At 35.0% G+C, this 23,282-nt stretch overlaps 1 long non-coding RNA gene across 1 annotated transcript; it reads left to right on the forward strand.

Moving 5' to 3' along the window:
- Positions 1–500: 500 nt before the first annotated feature.
- Positions 501–20,803, forward strand: LOC137852975 (uncharacterized). The gene is made up of 3 exons (XR_011094116.1): positions 501–643; positions 9,235–9,338; positions 20,591–20,803. It is a non-coding gene; the product is annotated as an uncharacterized lncRNA (long non-coding RNA).
- The last annotated feature ends 2,479 nt before the right edge of the window (positions 20,804–23,282 follow it).

A 23,282-nucleotide genomic window follows, 5' to 3' on the forward strand; every position in this document is an offset into this window, starting at 1 on the left:
GCTCCCCTTGAGTAGCCACAGGGCTTCTCCTGTGTGAGAGGCTGTAAGATTGTGCTGTGAATACAAATGTTGACAATTTGTGCAAAAGGGAAAGGAGCTGTGGGGTAATGAGTAAAGGGTAAATGCAGAAGGCTAAAATCATCTCCCTCACATCCCAGCCTAGTGAATCTGTACCTGCAGAGCCCAGTTAGCAAGGGGACAGCAGGATATCTGGACTAGATTGAACTCCCTCCTGCCTCAGCCCAAGCCTTGGCTGTTTTACTATTGCACAAATCTCCAAAACAATTATATCCCTAGCATGTGCATACTGTACAAACATTTTATAAGACAGTGAATTTTGCCAACAGAGACACAAATGCAAATTCAAAATGGAGACAAAAGATGAGAAGAATATTAGCAGTCCATTTTGAGCAAGGAGAAGATGAAAACTGCAGGTGAAACACCTGATATTTTTCAGAAGTATTTACACCTGTGAGAAACACTCCATAGCCAATAACAGGCTCAGGGGAGGATCTCAGTGAAGTAGTAATTTATTCACAGTTGCAATGGCAGGCACCCCACAAGCAGAAGAACACACCTACTAGTTCCAAAACACGGTTTATATACCTTTTGATGACAGGACCCTCCCCTGTTTCCCTACTGAGTGGGTAATCCAGGTTCACAATCTATCTGATGCTTCACAAACAATGCATGGCCTTCAGTTGCCGTCCTGTTAAATTTCAGATTTATTTTGACGTTTTTACTGCTTGAAGTGGTAATGTTTCTTCACTTATCTGACTTGACTTAACACCGTGATTTTCACCTAATTGTTCTAAGGAGTCCGATTTTACAATGTCACCTGCTAAGCTTTCTTATCACTGTAAGCATACCTCAATGCCACATTCCTTTCCTCTAAACAATGTAACTCTGCAAAAACAACATTTCTACTCCCACACACACAAAGCTCCTGTTTGATGACTCAGTTTTGGGAGTGTTCAAGAAAAGGTTGGACCTGGTGCTTAGGGACATGGTTTAGTGGGTAATACTGGTGGTAGGGTGATGGGTAGGACCAGATGATCTTGAAGGTCTTTTCCAACCTTTATGATTCTATGATTTCAGGCCATTTGACTTTTACAGGTGAGCTGAAGATTAAACTGTGCATTTTTTTTGTCTGCCTGAAGCATTTCTAGCTATTTGTTTTAAATAATTTTATGGAGGTTTGAAATCTCAATGTCTAATGATCAAGGTTTACCACTGATGAAAGTTTGATGATTTTAATCAATTTGTGATACTCCCTGTCATGCAACTGGGTAATTATGAAAAAGAGAATGATTCAGATTTTCTCTTGTTATTGTTGTTGTTTTCTCCAGTAATTTCTTTGTTTTATATCATCACTTCTCAGTTTTTAATGTGGAGAGGAGAGAACAAAAATGGCTAAAACAAATTTTCCATGTTTTGGAATTTTGACCAGGAAAAGGTAGGCAAGAGCATCTAATCAATATTGAAAGTTAGCATCTCTTCCTTTTCTCTTCCTTTTCTCTTCCTTTTCTCTTCCTTTTCTCTTCCTTTTCTCTTCCTTTTCTCTTCCTTTTCTCTTCCTTTTCTCTTCCTTTTTTTTCTCTTCCTTTTCTCTTCCTTTTCTCTTCCTTTTCTCTTCCTTTTCTCTTCTCTTTCCAGTGGAAAGAATGAGGAAGTAAACTAAGAATATTTGTGTAGTTCTTGGCATATGTGTGCAAAGACTGTGTTTCTCTTTCTGTACCCTTTCAAATGAGGTTATGTCTGTATTGTAACTTGGTAACAGTGGAATTCTTCTGAGCTGGAACCATTGGTGTTATTGCAGACCTTAAAAAGAACCTAAATTCTGAAAGCTATTCAATTTTCAATGCATGGTAAATCTATCTTTTATCTTTGCTTTCTCCTATTCCTGTTACTCAGGCAGCCAGGTGTTAGCATAGCCACAGATCTTAGTCTGGGGAGAATGTTGGAAACTGCTAGCGACTTTGAAGTAGTGGCAGCTCTGTAGGTTTGCTGTACCTCTACCTCAACTACATGTAAGGCTGGCTTCCCTAATAGGACTTGAGCTGGGACCTTAAGTTCAAAAGAAATAACCTTTGCTCACAGCATGAGAGAAATGATAGTTACACATTCACTTTTGTGCCTCTGGCTAGTATGGAGTCCATCTCGGTACTGATGTCAGGTAGGTTTTTGTGTGGTGATAGACTTGAAGTGTTAGCTTTAAGACATCTGGCAGAAAATAAAGATTAAGCAATGCTTCTGAAGAAAATTCAGTAGTTGCTTTTGAACAGATAACCTGGCTTCTGGTATCCCAGTGGAGATATGATAGTTATGTAGGCTGAGATAGGCTGAGAGGGGAAGAGAACTGAGGCTTCTTATCTCTGCAACTGTGAAGTCTTTGCAATCTTTTGAAGAAATTGTCTCCTTTCTGAGTCCCTGAGAGGAGGTTGCTATTGTGGGATTCTCCTTATATCATAAGATAAAGCTGCTTCTCTTTTTTTATGAAGTCCTAACTCTCCATCCAGCTGAGGTGCCTTTCAACTGCTACAGAACATGTCTAAGTTGTCAACTATCCCTCAGACAGCCATTTTGTTTTCTGCAATAATATATATATTAAAAAAAAAATTCTCATATTTTGTGACATTTTTATTTGAAAGTTTAAAAGTGTTTTGTTTCTCAGTGCTTATCCAAATAACAGAATAAGAGACATGCAAGATGGCCCTGGAATAGGATTGTAAGGATTGTAGTCAAAACAGTACCATATCTATATTTACATAATGCAGAATAGCTGGGACAAGGTTATCCTGTTCTTAGACTTCATCTAACATATCTACATGGCACTCTGTGCTCACGGGCTTTTGCTCAGGTACAGCTTAGGATATTTCTTATAAAAACTTCTAGATGTTGATATGCACATAATTACTTGTAGGGGGGTTGCAATATCTTTCTGGGCAAAGGACAGGTTTCAGAGGTTTTCAGAGGGTTTCAGATAGTAGGGCTTCACTTAAGTATTTCTGATGAAGGGTACCCAGACTGCAAACAGGTGTTGACCAGAGGCAGGGCCAGGCATGGAAGAATTAAGCTTGACCAAGGTGACATTTTTGTATTCAATACTGCTAATTTAAAAAGATATATTCTGAGTTTCACCAGAAGTCAGAGGGACCAAGACACCTAACTGTCTTTTAAGTATGTGACTCAGACTTCTAAGTTATTTATGCACATTTAAAAACATTTATCATTTGTAAATCACTTGAAGTCTATGGCTGTGCTTATTGTCTAAGGTAGATTATCTGTGGAAAGAACCTACTGATGAATCTTCCTTTATTTTTGCTTATTAAAATGTATTTAACCTTGTTCAGAGATAGACAAAAGGTCTTTATTAATTCTGACCAAGAAGTGCTTTTTCTGACAATAATTTATATCAATCTAACGAGATAAATCCACTGCTTTCACTATTTCAAGAAGTCAAAATAATAATCACCAACTTCAGTGAGATTTAACATGTATTGGCTTAAATTCATTAGTTCCCTCTTTCTCTACAAAGCACTTTCCCTAAAGTACACTTGTCAAAGGTCTAAAAGAGCAATTAAATAGCAGATCTCTAGAACTTAATGAAGAAATGGTTTTCTAATAGTGCCTTCTGGAAAGAAACACCAATTCCAGCTTAAATGACTACAAACATTTGATACAACTATTTTTTTCTTGTGATAGTGGATTTGTCTCACTAGATTGGTATACATCATTGTTGACAAAAACACTTTTTAGTCAAGATTAATTCTATCTATGTAGATTTGCTCATATAGCTGTGCTGGCAGACCTTAAGTAGATTACACTAAAAACATGGTCCTCCATTTCTCCTGCTGTTGCCAGAGCAGGGTCATTACACTTGAATATTTTCTACAACTCTACTAGTAGTGAGATTGCTAGAGTAGCCTGAAATCAGTTATACCAATATTGTCATAGATTTATTTAGGCTTTGTATCACCTGTGTATTTAATCAAGGCTAAGTATTGCTGGGGAGAAGGGCTGTTCCCCACCTCCTTTCCCCCTCCCTCCCTTTTTTTTTTCCTTTTTTCTTTTCAAGCCAATTCTCTGAATGGTATCAGAAGAATTATGTACTTCCATCAACATAAGACGGTGCAGTCTATTTTTGCAGTAATGAGTCCATATAGTCACAAGAAAAAGTAAAAATTTTAAAATACTTCAGAGATCCTCAAATTATTGATAATGATAGTATGTGTGTCGTTTCTATGTGCCATGAAATAACACCTCCTTTCTGTGCCATGAAATAACACCTCCTTTCTGTGGCAAATATGGATTTTTGGTACCATTATTGTGAGTTAAAGAGCTTCTGAGTGAAAGTGTACATACTTTCAAATGCAAATGTATGTGTACTGGGGAAAATTATACAGCTTGATCTCTTCTACCATCGCAATACCTTGCACATTTGGAAATGTGAAGTAATAGTAGAAATTTTCTCATGAAATCATAATGTTGTCACATTCCAAAAAAAAATACAGCAGAAGGATAGGGGTTCCTGTCAAGTTCTCCATCACTTTCAGAAGTGATTTTTTCCCTCTGTGATAACTTTGTGAGTTTATGGAGTAATAAAACCAGTTATCTCATTTATATTGTGCTAGGAATGTTTGTGCCCATTATGGTCTTCGAATGGCACTGCTACAATGACTGTACTGCTTCCCTCAGTTTGAATCTGGTTTGTCATTCCTGCTGGAAGTGTATTAGTTTCTCCCATTACCCATGGATGACTGAGATTATGGGCAGTACCTGTTATGTTCTCCCACGCTGAAGCCTATTAAACAAGCATTTAATCCACAGATTTTGGGTACAATGTGCTGTAACAGCTCCAATGGGGCCCTTTGGGTATATACTGACAATGCCTACTTGGGGAGCCATTAGGTTCTTTCATATTAATGTTATGCACTGTAGTGGTTCCTTGGGTGAAGTTAGTGCATGTTATGTTAATGTGAACTTAGGAATTCTTTAATTGACTGATGCAGGAGAATGATTACTTAGACTACTGAATATCTAGATGCAGCTTGATTACGCACATGCACAGTATTATCATTTATAAGGTATTAAGTTGTTTATATTTGTAAGTATATATATGTTTACATACATACATATATATATCTATATCAAGCTGAAAGATGGATCAGTGACTTGGTTTATTACTTCAAGACTTGTGTCTTTTTATATCTTCAATTGCATACCTCTAGATATTTCAAAACTGCAACTGAACTGATGCAAGCTTCTTGCTTTCAGAGCAGGACATATCTGTTTCCATTTATCCCCTCTCCTAAGAGTTCCTGCAAATGTTCTTGTGCTTACTCTGACTTCTGTCTGATTTCTCAGTAATACTTGCCTGATCATGTTGAAATAGTATGCTATTTACTCTGCACTACTCATATGACTCACTGGTCGATCACTTTTTTTTTTTTTGTTTTTATTTTGGCTTGAATTTATTATTTTTTTATGCTACAAAACAGCACTGAATAAATGATTTCCCCTGATGATCTTTCCCTAGTTAGCAGGCATCTCACATCCATGATCCATTTCCTTCTTTTCCCATTTCAGTATAATTTCTATCTGCCCTTCTCTGACTTTGGTCTTCCTTATTTCCTGCCTATTATTTTTCTAGCTACTTTTCTGAGACTCAGGGGAAAGACATCATCTCCTCTTCTGTGTCACAGTACTGTCTGCTTTCTTGAAGTGTGTTGAAGTCCCTCCCCAAATAATCTAGATCCCTGAAGCATCTGATTATTATGATTATGCATTTGTCCTGACCTAGTCTCTATTTCATTCATTTCCCACACTGATGATTCCCCTCCTGTCCCTCGAAAATATAGGCTGCACAGCTCTATGAGGATGGAAAAGGGTTTTTTTATTTTTTTCACAACTTCAGTAATGAGTACTAAAGAACAGTATAGTGTGTCTTTGCAACAAAACATGAAAATTAAACACATTTCTTTCCAGTTTTCATTTTTCCTCCTCTCCCCTTTCAGCCCTCCCTCATTCCCTTTTCAATCAGACTTATAACAGGTCCAACACAAACCTGTATCTCTTCTGGGTTTAAATGTTCTTTTACATTCCCCCATTACTATTCTGTTATATTTTGATTAAAATTCTTATTTTAAAATATGAAAGTATTTAATTTATTCTTCTGTTTTCATGAATGACTATATTTTGAAATTGTGTCACAATACTTCAGGAAAGCAAGTATAACTATTTGTATTAGGGCACTGAAGGACTGTAAAATTTTAATACATGTCAGTGAAACTTAAGGGCGACTTTTAGCGTTTTGCACAATTGAGGCAAATGGTTTAGCCAATACCAGACAACATTTCAGCCTAACACTAACTGGCTGTTAATCTGCTACCAAATAGATTTACAATGAAAATTTCTTTCTGTACGGGATGAAGCAAAAGTTGTAATATCAGAATTAACCCAAGACTGAAATTTCATTTCTAGCTTTGTTGTAGTTCAAGTCTTTTTATTCCTAGTCTGGTGATCTGTCCCTGAATATATTCCATAAAATACCCAGTCAGCTGTAAGACAAGTGCATTACGGAGGTTCCCCCTGAAGCTAATTCTTTGGATTACCAGAGTCAAGATAGTCTCTTCCTTTTCACTTCTGATCAAATTTCTTCTCCACCTTGCCCTTCTGCCTTTATATCTTCTTACTCTATCTTATTATTTTCATATGAGATTCATGAAGAACTCATAACAAAATCAGAGCAAAGATCACAGGTAAGTGAAACCCCTTGGTATTACCAGAGAAAACACTCGCTGAGAAATTCGGCCTGTATTTTAAAATAATGATTAGCTTTTACTATTCAGATTGATCACTGCTTCTTGTTCTTTTGAATTATGCATTAAAAAAATATATCTTGATTTATTCTTCTGTGTGTGGGACTTGAGAGGCAAATAAAACTCATTAGCTGGCAGTATAGAGAAAAGCTCATGTAGTGAATGGAGGAGTGTGTCAGTTTCAAAGCAAGTAAATATATTTCATTTATTGTCTTACTTAAGTTAAACTGAGACAATGTTCTCAGAAAAATGGCTCGATTTTTGAGTGGTTCTGTGTGGAGCCAGGAGTTGGAGTTGTTGATCCTTGTGTGTCCATTCCAACTCAGGTTACTCTATGATTCTATGTTGTTTGTGACAACTAGTATCCAAAATGCTACGAGAGATAAGATAGATTTTTTCAGAAAATCATAATGGATCCTATCACAAGTAAGAACAAATTGCCAGTAGCTCTACTAACAAAAGCAAAACTGGTGTTCTGGAAGAAGAAAAAGTGAGACTCAGGCCCATTTATGCTAGTGTTAACTCTCTTCCTCAGGTTTAGGGTAAGAGAATAGGTTCATGTGTCAGAAAGAGCATGAGAGTAGGAAACAGCTAATATAACAGCTCTAAGTCTTGCTGCTTTTACTTTTGTGTCCCCAGTGAATGTGCTATGGGATTATGGTCCCTTGGGGAATGCTTACTGCAAATATCAGGCAGCCTGGACACATCCAAAACAGTGAGCAGTCAAAAAGACTAATTTTCTCTCATTGAAAACAATCTTCTCTTCCAAAACCAAGTTCCTTTCTCTTTTTGAAAATTAATGGAAATTAGAAACTTGAACTTCAGCAGGTGTGAATTAAAAGACAGCTGGTGATAACTGGCACTTGGGGGCTGACCTCGGGTCTTTGTGTAACAGCATAAATATGAAGGATCCGTGTTCCTGTATGGATAGCTTGGCAGTACTCCAAAGGAACCCATGCATACTACAAATATGGAGAAGCATAGTATAAAGATTTGTACCAGTCAGACAATCCAAATAATTTAGTAAGGAAGAGATTTAATTTAATTCTATTTATGCATTAGAGTGGTGACTCCCTCATGATCTACAGGGACATGAATACACACACAAAAAATCAAAGGCAATGTCTGCTACTCACAAGTTCTTTTGTGAACAGAAAAGACCCTGAGTTGTTCTCAAATGCTTAAATAAGGTTGATGGCTAGCTTGAGGCACAAGACACTATAAACAAAATCATGAATTTGCCTTTAGTTTAATCTGAGCATGAACTTGCTATCCACCCTAGAAGCTGTACAAGATGCTGAGAAAAGATAAAATATAAGAGAATGGGAAATGTCTGTGCCTTAATCTTCATGAAGAATCTTTTGTAAGGATATCAATGCATTTTATTCTCTCTAGTTCACTAAGCAGAAACTTATGTCAGTCAGTGAGGGGACTTTATCTAAAACTTGTTAGCTAAAGTCACATTTTGTAGTGCAGGTGCAAAGTACAGAAGGACTCCAAGACTTGAAGACCTAGTCTAATTGATTTTAAATACTCAAAGTTGATTAGTGCACAATAATCAGAACTAGAGCAAAAGTACACCATGAATAAAACTCATATGGCTAAAAAAGAACATTTTACCTCTTTCTACCTACAGTTTCTTTAGTTGAATACACATTTGTATATATTTACATTAACAAATTTCTTTATGCAGTTTTTGAGCAATTTTGAGTATTACAAAATGTATATATGATTTTGGTATTAAAATAATGGTCTCTCATGCACAAAAATCCCAAAGAAGCAGTTTCTGGAAACATAAAATCTACCTGGATTTAAATAAATAAATAAAGGTCCTATTCCAAGTACCATTTAGTATGTTCTTGGAACAACTAACTCATTTTGAGTTGTCAGTTTCATCTGTACCGTCCCAAAACAACTTATTCTGGCTGTGAGAATTTATAGAAATAAATATCAACACAGCAATTCAGGAACTCGAAGTAAAAACATATCTTGTAAATTATGGAATAAAACAGTCTTTATAAAAGCAGAGCTGTTTAAAAGACAGCTATGGAAAATTTGATAGTATGTGACACTGTCAGCTGTGATGGGAAAGAAATCTCTAGGAAGGTAAACCAGAAATGAGTGATATCCCTGGCATGCCCTCATTCTCAATGAGAGGATTCATAGCTTTAAAAATTACATGGCTTGAAGTGATGAAGAGAATCAAACAGTTAATAGTATAATATAAAATATAAATTTAATAAAATGTGTGCTTCTCTTTGATCTGGTAAAGTTTACATAGAATTAAAATCACAGTATTTCAGATAAAAACAACGACGAAAAAAACACAAGCTCTTTCATTTTTGTAATAAGACCCATTCTGTGACATCCTGGCTTTAATATTTACACCTGTCCTCTCTCTTTCTTCACACAGACACAGAAGACGTGGTACATGGAAGAAATAATAGAAGGCCATCCACTGGCAGAAAAGAATGAATTAATTGGGAAACTGAGGGAGGGACTGTAGAATTATTAAAGGTAAAAATGTGAAACTTTTTAATTTATTTATTTTTCATTACTTTCCTCAGAAATGCATAAATGATCCCTGTTGAAACTTTTCATAAAATTTTAATCTAAAGGAAGATATCCAGGTTTAATACTAAAATGTGGCAAAGACAAATGCCTGAAAGCAGAGTTCTACAATAGGAGTTGTCAGAAAACCTAATTGTAAGTGTTGTGAATGACAAAGCCTAGAATAATTAAACTTTGAATTCATAATGTGAGTAAGGATAAGCCATCTGGCAAAATTATTCTGTGTGAAATTCTTAACCTCAAATTGAATAAACTATATCAATATTCTCATAAAGAAACAGCTGAGGTGTTGATAAACCTATTGTTCTTATAGCACTGCTTAGGAAAATTTTGTATGCTGACATCTGTGTGGTGTTGGACACATTTTTAATTGCAGTCATGAAGAGATTAATGTCCTACAGACAGGAATATTTTTGAAGATCTGAAAAGAAATCCTGTATTTGCCTACAGTATTGGTTCTTGTGACAGCTAGGAAGCAGACTGTATTTAGGAAAGAAAAATTCATTTTTATAGTAACATTTTCTCATAATGGAGTAAAATAAAACAGGAAAGCAAACTGATGGTATATTGAAGAGGAACATATTCACATGTGTTGCCTGTACTCCAAGTCTTGTGCCTCTACAGTATTTCATGCTGTGGGATTTAGTTTTCAGGCTCCCTTAAAACCAAAGTGAGTGATTTGAATGCCTAAAAGCACTAAAATCTTAGATAATCAGCATGGTAGTGCAGCTATTTTGCATAGTCATCATAAAGAAGAGAGTCTACACTGGTAGGTATTCTGTGCTTTAGTCTAGCAGGATCTGAGAGCAGGATCTGAGATATGCTGAGATTACACTGGGAGAAAACTGGTCTACAGCAATCTATGTTATTCCCAGCAGTTATAACCCAATCCCATTTCAGAGGTTATCACTGCTAATCTTAGTAGCAGAAATGGCAGAATGTACAGTGGCATATGAAGAGTTAAAACAGAACAAAATCCACAGAACATAAAGGTGATTGGAAAGATTCTTCCAGAAGATGAGACAGCTGTGCAATTTTTGTATCAGCCAGTCATGTAGCAACGGAGAAACTCCTTAAGTCATGAAAGCAAATTTTTACAGAGCATGTAAAGAAATTATAAACTGATACAGGAAAAGTACTTTTTCAGAAATTGAAATTCACCTCCTCTGAAAGCATTTTGGTTCTGGAATCTGATGTAGATGCATACACATTCCTTACAGTAATGAAGGAAGGAAAAAAAAAAAAAAAGATATTCTGCTGTCAAGTTTTACCTGTGTTTTTGAAACCAATATCCTGAGACTTAAAATATTATAGGCTCAAATATAGAAATGAAACAAAAGGAAAAAAAATGTCACCTTTATATAAATAAATAATAAGGCACAATGTTAGCTTGGGTCTCTTCTAAGTTCTGCAATATGAGGAAGGAGAATAAGATTTAGAGATAAAGGGTCTTTGTATGATTTGCATGATACCCTACTGTTTCTCTCTTTTTTTTTTTTTTTTTTTTGGCTGCCCAGCTCTCCCTCCACAAATGAATAAACCTGAGAGGTTTGTTTGTTTGTTTTTTAAGGGAAAGAAAACTTGTAGACATAGTAGCTGATTTTCACCAGACAAACCAGGTGTGTGAAGTGCAAGTATGAAGCCATATGTGAGATGTAGAAAAATGAGACCAGGAGTTACTGAGTTTTTTTGTTGTTGTTGTTGTTTTTTGTTTTGTTTTTTTTTGAGAAAATTATACTCTTACCACATTTTTGTTTTCCTGCAATGCTGAATCAGAAGAAAGTTCACTTTGTCTGTATGGAAGAAATGAGATATAATGAGGTATAATTTATGGTTGAGGTTTACCCTTCTCCTCTGGGCCAATTACAGGGTTTTAATTATTTTTTTTTCATTAGAAATTGCAACTTTTATGTAAAATTTAATTGATGTCAGCTATAGTAAATGATGATGGTAATGAAATATATGACAAAACAGAAGTGAAAGCAATATTTTTCTTATATGTATAAATGGAATATTTTGAATTGACCAAAAATATCATTTTCTATCTCTTTGTTCCATTCCTTCCTCCCTATACGGAGTTGTTTTTAATTTTGTCATTCTCTTCTCATCAATTTTTTAAAATTATGATTTAAACTCAGAATTGAAACATGTCACATTATAATAGCCTTGAAATAAAATATAGTTTTGTCTTTCTTAATCCACTATGTAATTTTGTCACTTCTCCCACTGTGCTGCACTGTAAATACTGCAAAGTAGAACTGAGAAGTATCCAGCTGTATTGAAGCTAGTTTCATGTATAAATCAGAGATAAGGTGATGTCTATTTCAAACAGCACAAAAAAATTCATGTAACATATTTATGTTGAATGTAAAAAGATTTAAGTTAAAGGAGGAGAGCTGTTGGTCACTGTGAAAGTGAATACGCTTTAACCAGAAGTGTATTTTTGGTTTTTGTTTTGAACCCTAAAAAAACTTCCATTGGAATAACAAGTAAGTTTTGAAATACTGAAAGTCAATATGTCATTTTCAGAATGCTGAATCAAAATGTTTTGACACTGCCAAAATTTCTTCTCCTCATCATTTTTTCTCTAAAATATTTGTGGAATTTGACCTTATTTGTAACCAAGCTTATCTATGTAAGGCCTAATTACACATATAAATGAATTATTATCCCAGTCCAGTTCAAGACAATAATATCAGAAGAGAAAGAAAGAGTAGTGTATTTAAAGGACAAATCATAGAATGGCTTGGATTGGAAGAGACCTTAAAGATCATCTAGTTCCAACCCCCTTCACTGTGGTCAGAGATGCCACCTATTAAATCGGGTTGCCCATGAGAACTGAACTTGGACACCTTTGAGAGAAACTATGTCAGCTGAATGGAGCAGAAACATGGAGACACATGTTCAGTCGTACTCCTGAGGCTGAAGCATCCTCCAATGACTTACTGCAAATTGGAGAGCATTTTGGTACTGTCAATAACCTCTGCAAGACAATTCTGCACCTGCTGAGCCTGGTACTCCTCTATGCCTTGTCTGGGTGGTTCAGCTGGAGGCTCAGTTCATCCTCCCCTTCAGTGCAGTTTCTGTTGTGCTGAGGGGATCAAGTAGTGTCTCAGTTGTCTGTTAGTAATTTTGCTGCACCCTTGTGTGGGGATGGTTTAGTTGTTATTCAATTAACTTACACTTTGGTCAGGTTAAGGGAAATAGACAAATGATTTTTTTTCAGAATATCCAGAACAGATAATGCATTTTATTACAGGTTTTCTTTCATGCTTTTAATTATTCTTTCATAAATATCTGTCTGTGCTATAAGAATAATATGAATAACCAAAAATGTGTAAGATTGTATAAGAAAGATTTTATTTTATCTCTCATTATCTGTCATGCTGTCTCCCTCCTGCAACACTAGTAATCAAAGGGGTACAGCTGTGCTCATGTGTTTCTCTGGTCTTGGTGTATCATGTTAGCTCTCATAGACAATCTCCTCTCTGACATCTTCTAGAGGACTGGGACCTGAAAACTCATTTTGTTCCCTCAACCTGAAGACAACCTGTCTGTCCTCTTAATGAGAATGAGGAGATAATATGGCCACCCTTTTAATGACAATAAATGTTGCTTCCCTTTCTTACTGGCTTTTGACAGAAAGCAGGTGTGGCAGTAATTAGCTGCTTTGAGATTAGCTGCTTGGGGGTGGGGGGAGGTGCACAACTGCCTTCTATTAGACTTAACAGAAGGTATAGGATACTAGCACAATGTAAAATGCAACTAGTCATTGCAGCATAATGGAGTGCATATCAGGAGTCCATTGGTGTAATTGATAATCCACTGGAGACCTTACCAGGTATTTTTCTCAGATATTTATATAATGAAATCAGTTTAGCATCACTGTCATGTTTTTTACCTGTAATGTGATTAATCTGTAATACTTGAAAAAATCCAGAGATCTCAATACACCAAGGTTAAATTAAGTCTCCAGAAATCTATGGGATAGATTTAAACTACTTACAAATCAGCTGAAATCAATACAAATGCACTAGCCAAGAATTTGACCTATAGTTAGAATTCCAGTAAGCAATACTGAATAAAGTCCTTCTCAATTCATAAGTAATGCATTTAATTATCATTATTACAATATAACTTACATCTATTCATAATGAAAAGTGTGTTTGAGAGCCATTCTTTGTGATCTGAAGATTGGCACCATTACAGATGTCTTCAAAATTCTTCAAATGCAAGTTTGTGCCTTTGGTACATACTTGGGTAAACTTCAGTAAACAGATGCCCTCAAGAGCTGCATTTTTCTCTTGGGGATATTCTTACTCTAGCCACCTCTAGTCAGCTACTCCCATAGCTGACTCGAGGAATTACTTTCATTGTGTCTTTTGTGGTAGCTGTGATTAAAATAAACCATTTTATTCACCCTGCTGTGGTCATTAGTGGGAAGGTCAAGGTCACTTATCTGTTTTAGCGTATGTTGGCAGTTACAGAAAAGTTTGTTGTTAAGACTTGACACAGATTGACACTGCTTTTGCCTTCTTGGGAGGAGGAAGGGGGGAATTATTAATGAAAGGGAGACAACTAATTGCTTCTAGCTAATATATTTAGCTTAATCCTTTTTCAGTGATGGTCATGTAAAAGGAGATTTTGATTTGGGCTCACAGAAAATGCGATGATTTGCTATTCAGAGCTGAGAACAACTTTTGTCTAATTTTGTCATGTTCTCCAGATTTTGCAAATAGAAGCTTTGCAGGGGGCCAATGGAACATGAATATAAGAACATAAAGCATAATAAAACACAGAAAAAGCTTCACAATTTTATTTTATTTTTTTTTTAAACTGATCTTCTTTTGTACAGAGGTTATTGACATCTAGAACCACTATGTGATCTTTAATAGTCACCCACTGGGAAAAATTGGCATTGTAAATCAAAATAATAACTAAAGAGTGACAATGGTTTCTACCCATATATGAGCATTCTATTTTAATAGTGTAGAATATATTTTGACTAGTCCAATTCATTTTAATTTAACTTTTATGTTGTAATATACTTTTATATTATATATATATAGAAAGTATAGATCCAAACAAAAGAAGTTGAAAAATATATGTATAATATATATATATTTGCAAAGTTAAATTTATTACATGCTCTTGAAATTAATATTTCTATAAACAATGTACTGTCTTTGGAAATTTTTTTTTTTGAAAGACTTATTTTCTCAATCCTTTTTGACTGAGTTGCATTTTTACATGTAGGTGACTAAGAAAGGAAGAAACAGGGAGGAAGATTCATAGCCGCAGTGTTGAATAAGAACATACTGTTTTCCATTTTCTCTCTATTTTGATGGTAGTTTGGTGAGGATCTTCTGAACATGGAGAGTTTGAAATAATGCTACAAGCACTTTCTTTTTCCATCTTCTGACAGAAGCTTTTTGCTCAGGTGCTAGACTTGGCTTCAAGTTTCTCACTGGCAAGGGACAGATCTGCTGTCATTTGTAATGGCAGTTAGCAACTCCAAGCCAAAGACAGAATCTCTACTGAGTAATATTCTCCAAGATGCCTCTTATCCAGTCATTCCTCTTTTAGATTTTTCACATCTTCTTTATTGTGCCAGAAGTCTGTGCAACGTTTTTCTCTTTCAAACGTGGCTGTCATGAACTTAATGGTGTAGAAAGATCACAGTGAATGCAGAGTAAATCTTCAGTACTTCCTGAATAGGGAATTTTTCTGAGTTCTAAAGGGGCACACAGAAATCTACGGGGACAACATGTGCTAGAGAAGTTGGATGACAATAAACTGTAAGAATAAATATTCTATCACTCCAGTAACAAATAAATAAACAAGCCCTCCAAAATAATAATAATAATAATTAAAAAAAAGTGCTAACTATCAAGCAGTCAATTTAAATTGAGCATTGATAAAGCTGTAACCCACTTTTTTTTTTTTCCTTTGGATTTAATAGTCATGTATCAACTAAATATTCACTGAAAGAGTGTAAACCAACTAAGTTTTAACTGCTTGCTATAAAGTCCTTTGCCAGTTATGTCATTAATTTAAAATTCCAGAAAACACTAAGTGCAGAAAGTAATTATATTCTTCATATCCTGCTATACAGCAAATAGATAGGATCCAGTCATTTATAACTGCAGTGATAAATTAGATGGTAACTTTGTCAACATATTTGTTGACAATTTACAATTAAAAATATTTCTTAATATTTTCATTGTTTCAGCTTTCTTTTTGTAGCAACTTAAATATGTTAAGTGACATTTTTAGTAGCAACAAGGGCAAAGATAGAGTATGGGAGCTGATATCCAATATTTCCATGCAGTAATACACAGGACTGGTCCTACCAGCCATTAGTCCAGGCAGACCTGCATGTTTCTCGACCTACTAATTTGTAAAATGAAACCTAACATAAGGTTCATTCAGAGAATTTGCTCTAGAACTGGGTCTTTCTATAATGAGTTTGTATTAATAGGGAAAGCCTGATAAGGCATCATCTTGGTTTTAGAATTTTCTTTGTCTGCTTGCAAGCAATAAATCCATCTTATTTATGTCAATGATATCATAGAAGAAGTTCCCCAGGTGAATGAATAAACTCTGATTCATTTTGCATGACAAGGGTGATTAATGGGGAAGAGATTATTAGGAAATCTTCTAGCTAGCTTCTAAAGCCTCCCTTTCTTAGTGCAAGAGTTTATTACACAGTTTCAATTTATGATCACATCCTGTTTTTCTGTCACTCATTTTCAGGATCATTCAGGTTTCTGCAGTGCTCCTAGACTCTGTCATCCAACATGTACAAAACAATGTAAATGATCTGTGTGTGTTTGTACCTACCATCCTTTTGCTGGCTAAGTGTCAAGTTATAATCACTCCATCCCCATAGATGGTCAATGAAAGAATAAATCTTTACTATTGGGAAGCTGAGCAGGATCTAAACTTAGGTCTTTGGAATGAATTGCTCTCTATAGAAGTCTAGAAGTCTTTTTTTTTTTTTTTTTTTTTTTTTCTTTTTTTCCCCCTTGCAGACCAAATATCAGAAGAAAGTGGTCAAAAGATGAGTAGTATAAATATGTATACCCCTACTGCATTTGTGTGTGTGCGTACAGAAATATTCATTTCTACTGAAGAATCTGCATAAAATTCTATTTTCCATGAAATTCATTCAACGTTGCTTGATATGTCTGTGTCACACACACTGATTTGAAATTATTTGTGATTTACCTCAATGTTCTTCCACCTAAACAGGAGAGAACATCTAGTAAACATCTTGCCAGAGATTTTCAGACCATAGAGAACCCAAATGCAGATAAGAAAAAGACTCTGCAAGGAAAAAGGTGGTTAAAGTGCTTAAAAGCCCACAATATGCCCCTGTGATACTATATGTGGTTAACATTCTCAAGAACCTTTTAAGCTATAGCTTTCACCCCAGCTGAGCCTTATAGGAAGCAACGTATCCCCAGGGCATCATGCTGTGAGACAATGGAGTCAGAAAGAACAGTTTTGTTAGCACTGGTGCACTCTTTTTTCTTGGTGAAGTATGTAATGGTGCTCACTGGAGGTTTTATGAAGAACACTTCAAGGTATGTTAACTGAAAACTGAAATTACGCAGATTACACTTTGAGCTCACATCAAGGGATTATGAGGATAAGGATGAGTAATTAAAAAAGAAAACCTCTCCTGGGTAAGAAAGGCAATAGGCCAGCACTATGGAGACCTGAAGTTTTTTGCATGCAGTTACTGAAACACACAACAGATACTTGGTAGAAAATCAGGAATGAAGCAAAGATCTTTCACTTAGAGAGCTTTTTATTGCCATGTAATGATTTATCTATCTATTTATTTATTTAAATATATCTGTTAAATTATTGTGTCCTGTATCAACCACTTCCTGCCAATCTCTAGTTTAACAATGCATACTGTTTCACAATGTATTTACTACACTGTGAAGTAAATGGGCTTAATTTTGGAGTAGTAATCTCTTCTGATTTAGAGGGGTAAATGCTAACATTTATAGCCAGGGAGACTTGGCAGGGTAAAACAGTTTATTTTTCCCCTGCACAGTTCAAAATACTGATGCTTATTGCACTTACTGCACTTTTGTGTTATATGAAAGAACCACTTGTGTGGATATTAAAATTTTGAAGATGAAAGAAAGTCTTTCCAGCATTCTTTTGACCTTTGATGATGCACTGCAACATCAAAGTTTCTTTTATAGCTTATATGAAACAATGTGTTGGGAAAAGAATAAGGCAGCTTGTGTAGGATCAGTGGACCAGAAATAATAACGGAAGGGAATTTTACCTTATACTTTTTAAGTGTAAACAAGAATGCCCTTTTTTAGGGAAATGGGTAATTCAAAAATTTACTTAATACTACCTAATCATAGTAACTTGGTATTGGTATAGTCCTTTTTCATGACACTGTGGGACATAGATTTTTTTTTTCCAAAATTAATTCAGAATTTAGAAATATTTTCTAGCATTTTCATTTGAATTTGGCTCACTTTACATTTGAATTTTACGTATTCACCTATCATCAGACACAAAACTCAGTTTTTGGAGTTGATTATAGCTTAAATTTCATTTCAGATCAATGATGACAGATGTCTACTTCATTGCTGACTTTAAAGCCATAAAACTAGCACTTAGTTTCAAAGTTGAACTGTGGTATTGCACACTACTTTTAAAGTCCATGTCATCACAGGAGTACATGTATTTAAACTGAGATGACCTTTATATACCTGACTTTTTGGATAAGTTTGCTTTCTTTTTATTTATTTATTTTTTCTTTTACCTTCAAATATGGTTTGAATGGCCTCATGATTAGATTTGAATAAATGATTAGAATTGTGGTGGCATCTGATCATGGTGGATGAAGCACTGCATATAAGATGGGAAAGGATTATGACTTAATTTCATGGGGTCAAAGCTCTTTAATTGTTTCTTAGCTGACTTGGACAATTACAGACCATTACTTCCAGTTCTCCTCACATTGTCTATTTTAGCTAACTGCTGTCTTTGTTTAAGAAGTTTTGAAACATATGTTCCTTGTTTAAAAAGCTGTCAAACTGTGGCAGATTTTTGAAAAGGAACGTGCTGACTGTGGAAATAAAGCTGGAATGAAGATAACAGCAGAGATCAATCAATTAGCATGAAGCAGTGACAGTGATTTTGGTAGGTCTGTCTTGCGAAAACTAAGCAACTCATGAAGTGTTTTCCTCTTGTATAAAAATGTGAGGGAGTGACCATTTCATTTTCCATAAATATTTGTGTTTAATGGTAGTCACTGACACTACAGGAGTTCTCGCATCAAAATTTTCTTAGCTAGCCTTATTCCCATTAAAAGTACCTGGGTCCTCTCAGTCTTCTGCTTTGACTTTCTTGGTCTTAAGTGAAAAAGAGTGAATTCCCTGCTCACTGATGTACTATCACTTTGCTGATGTGCACAGTTGTCACTACTCTTTGAAAGCTTGCATGTAACGAGGTAAGGGAAAAAAACACAACTCCTCTGAAATTTGAGTTTTGTTAATTACTGCAGATCTTCAAACTGATTTTTCCTGTTTGCTTTTTCTCTCCTAGCAAGTTGTACAGAACACAAACACACAAAAGCAAAAGCAAATTCACTTCCCACTAGGAATCCATTGTGCCATCTGATGCCACCTCAGCTAGAGTCTTCTACCTGAAGAGAGATTTGTTTAATCTATAACTCTGTAATTCTGCATAGGTATTGCCTTTTACAACTCTTTTAGCCAAACAGGATCAGATTAACAGAAAGTCTGGAAGTCAGTCACAGTGTTTTCCCTAAATTTTAATTCCTCCACTGATGACTGTGTGTATATAGGAAGCTTCCCAAAAGGAAGAGGGTTGGGAAAACAGCATAGGAGGGAATGACCTGAGGTTTACCATAGGGAAGTCTATGGTAATTCAGGTTGTCATGTTGTGCAAACTAAGGGCTAAAGTGGCAGTGAGGGCTTTGAAAGTGAAGTGAAGTGTGGCTGTTTGTGTGTACCTTATCTCTGTTACCTAGACCAAGTCTGAATTCCAAAAGGGAAGATTTCATTTAATAACTAGTGTGGTGAAGTGTAAACCTCACTTATATGAAAAGTCCTGTTACAGGGTGAAGGCTTGGAATCAGGAAAGGGATAGTGCGGGGTGTGTGTGCGCGCGCCTCCTGCATAAACATTTGCTCCTGTTCTACTGATATGGTGTTTCCCTGGAAGTGGGTATGATTGTCATGTTCTGTGACTCTGAAAAAGCAAGTCACTTCTACACAGTTTCCCTATGTTCCCTCTCTCATCTGCTACACTGTATCTGCCTCAGAATTTGGATTTTACTACAATACAAGTAGCAGGAAAAAAAAAGATATATTTTTTTTTTTTCCAGTGGGTTATTCTATATTGACTTTTCAATTTGATGCTTCAATATTAATATGAGGAGAGGGAGGAAAGGCAAATTCCCTCTCACTAGAGTTTCTGTTTTTCCTGAGAGTACAGTGAAAAAATAATAGCTTATGCATCACAGGAAATCAGAAAATCAAAGGTCTATCTCTGTTTGCAGTGATACTTTCTGCTTGATCTCTCTCAGCCACTTGGTCAGTAGCACTTAGACTCAGTTGTATATTGTCTTTTTTTTTTTTTTTTTTTTTTTTTTTCAGAAAAAGAACAAAATAATTTTCTTGCCTGGAGATAAAAGAACATGTTATTCTAAATAAATATTTAATTTCATTCTTGTAAAAAAATAAATGTTTAAAGAGTAGAGGACATCCACAGATAACTGGTTATAATGATGAAAAGGAGTGGAAAAAAAAAAAGAAAAGGCTATCATCTGGTAGTGATAAACTTTCAGGATAACAGTACTGACAATATTGAAAGATATATTTTTTAGATCTTCATAACTAACCTGTTCAATTGCTTTTCCCTACAAATATCATTTACCCCACATACCTAATAAGTTTCAAAAAAGGTAAAATATGAAATGGACATTCATATGGATTACCCATAATTACATTGCATGGCTTTAGTAACGAGAACAAAATATGTTACACAACCAGAAAAGATATTCCTCAGTCTTCAGGCTTTAATTACAAACTGTTTATTGGGTTAACATGAAATAAGATTTTTTTAACTATTATATATATATATATATATATATATATATATATATATATATATATATATTTTTTTTTACAGAGAGAATTTCTTCAGAATACCATCTACCAATTTTTCCCCCTCAAATATCTGCTGTTGTCTGTAATGACTGGGTCAGTTTCAATGTTTATTTTCAGCCAAGAAAATATTCCCGTGTTCCTAAAGGCACAGAAGTCTAACATTGAATAAGGTGTTATGGTTTTCCAGGTTGCTTTGTGATTTCTTTTCATGAATATTAAACAACCCAGGTGATGATTTCTCGTCTCTGGCCTTTCTTATAGTAATTGTATTAAACACTTTTCAGGTATGTGCATAAAATCGATTACAGTTCTTCTAGGATAGAGAATCCCAGTTAGTTCTTCTAGCAGAGATTATAAAACATTGCACAATGAAACTCATTTTTCAAATCAATGACTTAAATATTAGATTAAGAAATGGTTTGAAGTTGTCTATTCTTAGTAAAATTAGAGCTATTAATAGAGGTTCCTTTCTTAATATATACATTTTCAACTTTTAAGGAAAATAATATTTGTAGACAACTGCACCAGAGTAAAACTTATTACATATATTTTATAAAATTATTATTTTTTTTAATTAATTATTTATTTATTGTGAAAAAAGCTTTTTCTGGTCATTTATAAATCACAATTTATATTAGTTTCTATGTGGAATATATAATGATTTTTCCATTATTAAACAAAACCAAGGTTTTTAAGGAGGTCAGTCAAAGAAGAGCTTATTGTTATAGATGTGAATACTAAATGATGACACAGTGAAATAGCTGTTCTTTCTGATCCTTATTCAGTCAAAGATTCTTACACAGGTGTGAAAATACCTAAATATGGTCAATTTGCTTTGTTCATTAACGTGAATTGATCACCTGATCTGGTAACAATGTTTTTCAATCTTCTCATGTCTTCAAAACTCTTGTGCAAAAAGACAAATATAAATATTAAGACTGTGTATTCTTTGAACTGCTAGATAAAAAGAGATTTTTGATATGCCCTCACTATCTTTTATGTGCATCTTTGCAGCTCATCATTTAAGGTAATGGTTTTAGAAGATTGGTCATAACCATAATCTTCTTTAAGAAGATTGGTCTATGACACTGCAGCTATGGATATCTTTTACTCTGACGATCCAAATAATAGGCGGATAGATAATTTAAAGTATATTTTGTCCAAGGAACCTATGGGAAATAAAAGTAGTAGTAGAATAATCTATCTCTATCTCTTTTTACCGTGCCATCCCTTCTGCAAAAAATTGGCCCACTTTCATTTCTCAAGACAATGAAAGCATCCTCACTGGAGGACACTACTTTCTTTTACAGTAGAAAGCTGTTCAGTCATTATTCAACTGAAGAAATTACTCCTTCAAACACAGACAAATGGTTATATTCTGCTAACAAATCAAAGACACAATGTCAGAATACAGCAAATACTGCCTGTTGTAACATTTTATGAGACTTACTCACTGTCTCTTCAGGTCAATGGAAAGTCACTGACTCATTTGTAATGGGCTTTCAATATCATTTATTATTTATTGCAAAACACAGAGAAGATAATATATTTTAAGTACCTGTTCCTAATGAATTGGCTATGCTAAGTGGAATGGTAGGACTCAGTTTCTTATACACATTATCTTATGCCACTGTAGTGTCTTTAAGCCTGTTTGTCCTCCAGACTCTGCTCTGACAGGGTATGTGCCTCTCCCAAAGTCTCTGTCCTATCTGTCAGGCCTGTGCTGAAGTCAAATGATGCCGGTTATTTCCAGATAGATCTTATGCTTTGGGAATTGCATTATGCTCTCAATGTCTGAAATACTATTATGATTTCTACTACTACTTTTAAGGAAGGGTGCATTTTGCTTATTGAAAGGTATAACAAAATAATGACTGTTCTAACTTTGTGTCTGTGTCTAGCTTAAATTCAGTTTACCTTCCTGCAGAAGTACTTTTTTTTTTTTTTTTTTCCATAATCTGGGGACATATTTGCAATTATTTCTGCTTATAGTAAATGTATGGTCCTGCAAGCGTATGCAACATAGCAGGTTATAGACTTAGTTTTTATTCTGATTTTGCTCAAGCTTCTTTTAAATTAAACTCTAGAAATGCCAATCATTTTCAAACAGAATGTCAAAGTGTTTTATTCCAATAACTTCTCCACCTACCTGTCTGTAACTAAGAAGACGATTAACTTTGAGGAACAAAATTTAAGTAGAAAATAACAATGTAAAAACAAACAAAAGTGTGAATCTTTCAGCTGGAGAATAACATTTTGAGATGCTGATCATTGTTAACCCTTGCATTCAATATAAGTTGAAGGCTTCAGAGCTTGACAGAAAATGTTCTGTACTTTCCAACACTAAGTGCTGGGCTGCGTGCATTGTCTGTATGCCAGTGACCTACTTATAGATAGGTAGGCTCACATTTGTTTCTGTCATGTCAAGAAAAAACAGAAAACCCAAATTCTGAATCAAATATAATCTCCTAGGTGTCAAGTAAAAACATCAAAATACATGTACTACTTTGGTAGTTTTTGTCCTGACTCTGCTGTCAATTGAGGAGACTTTCCTGAATCCACTCTAGAAACAAAGGTTTAAAATTAGTGTCAGTGAAGATGTGTAATAAACAGTGATATTGCATAAACTCACTTTAGGATAGAATAAAACTTGTGGTTAAAAATTAGTGAGAACAAAATATATGCCATCTTGCTATCTGTCGACCTTTTGTTAT

This window comes from Anas acuta, chromosome 3, assembly GCF_963932015.1.
Source record: "Anas acuta chromosome 3, bAnaAcu1.1, whole genome shotgun sequence".
NCBI classification, from domain to species: Eukaryota; Metazoa; Chordata; class Aves; order Anseriformes; family Anatidae; genus Anas; species Anas acuta.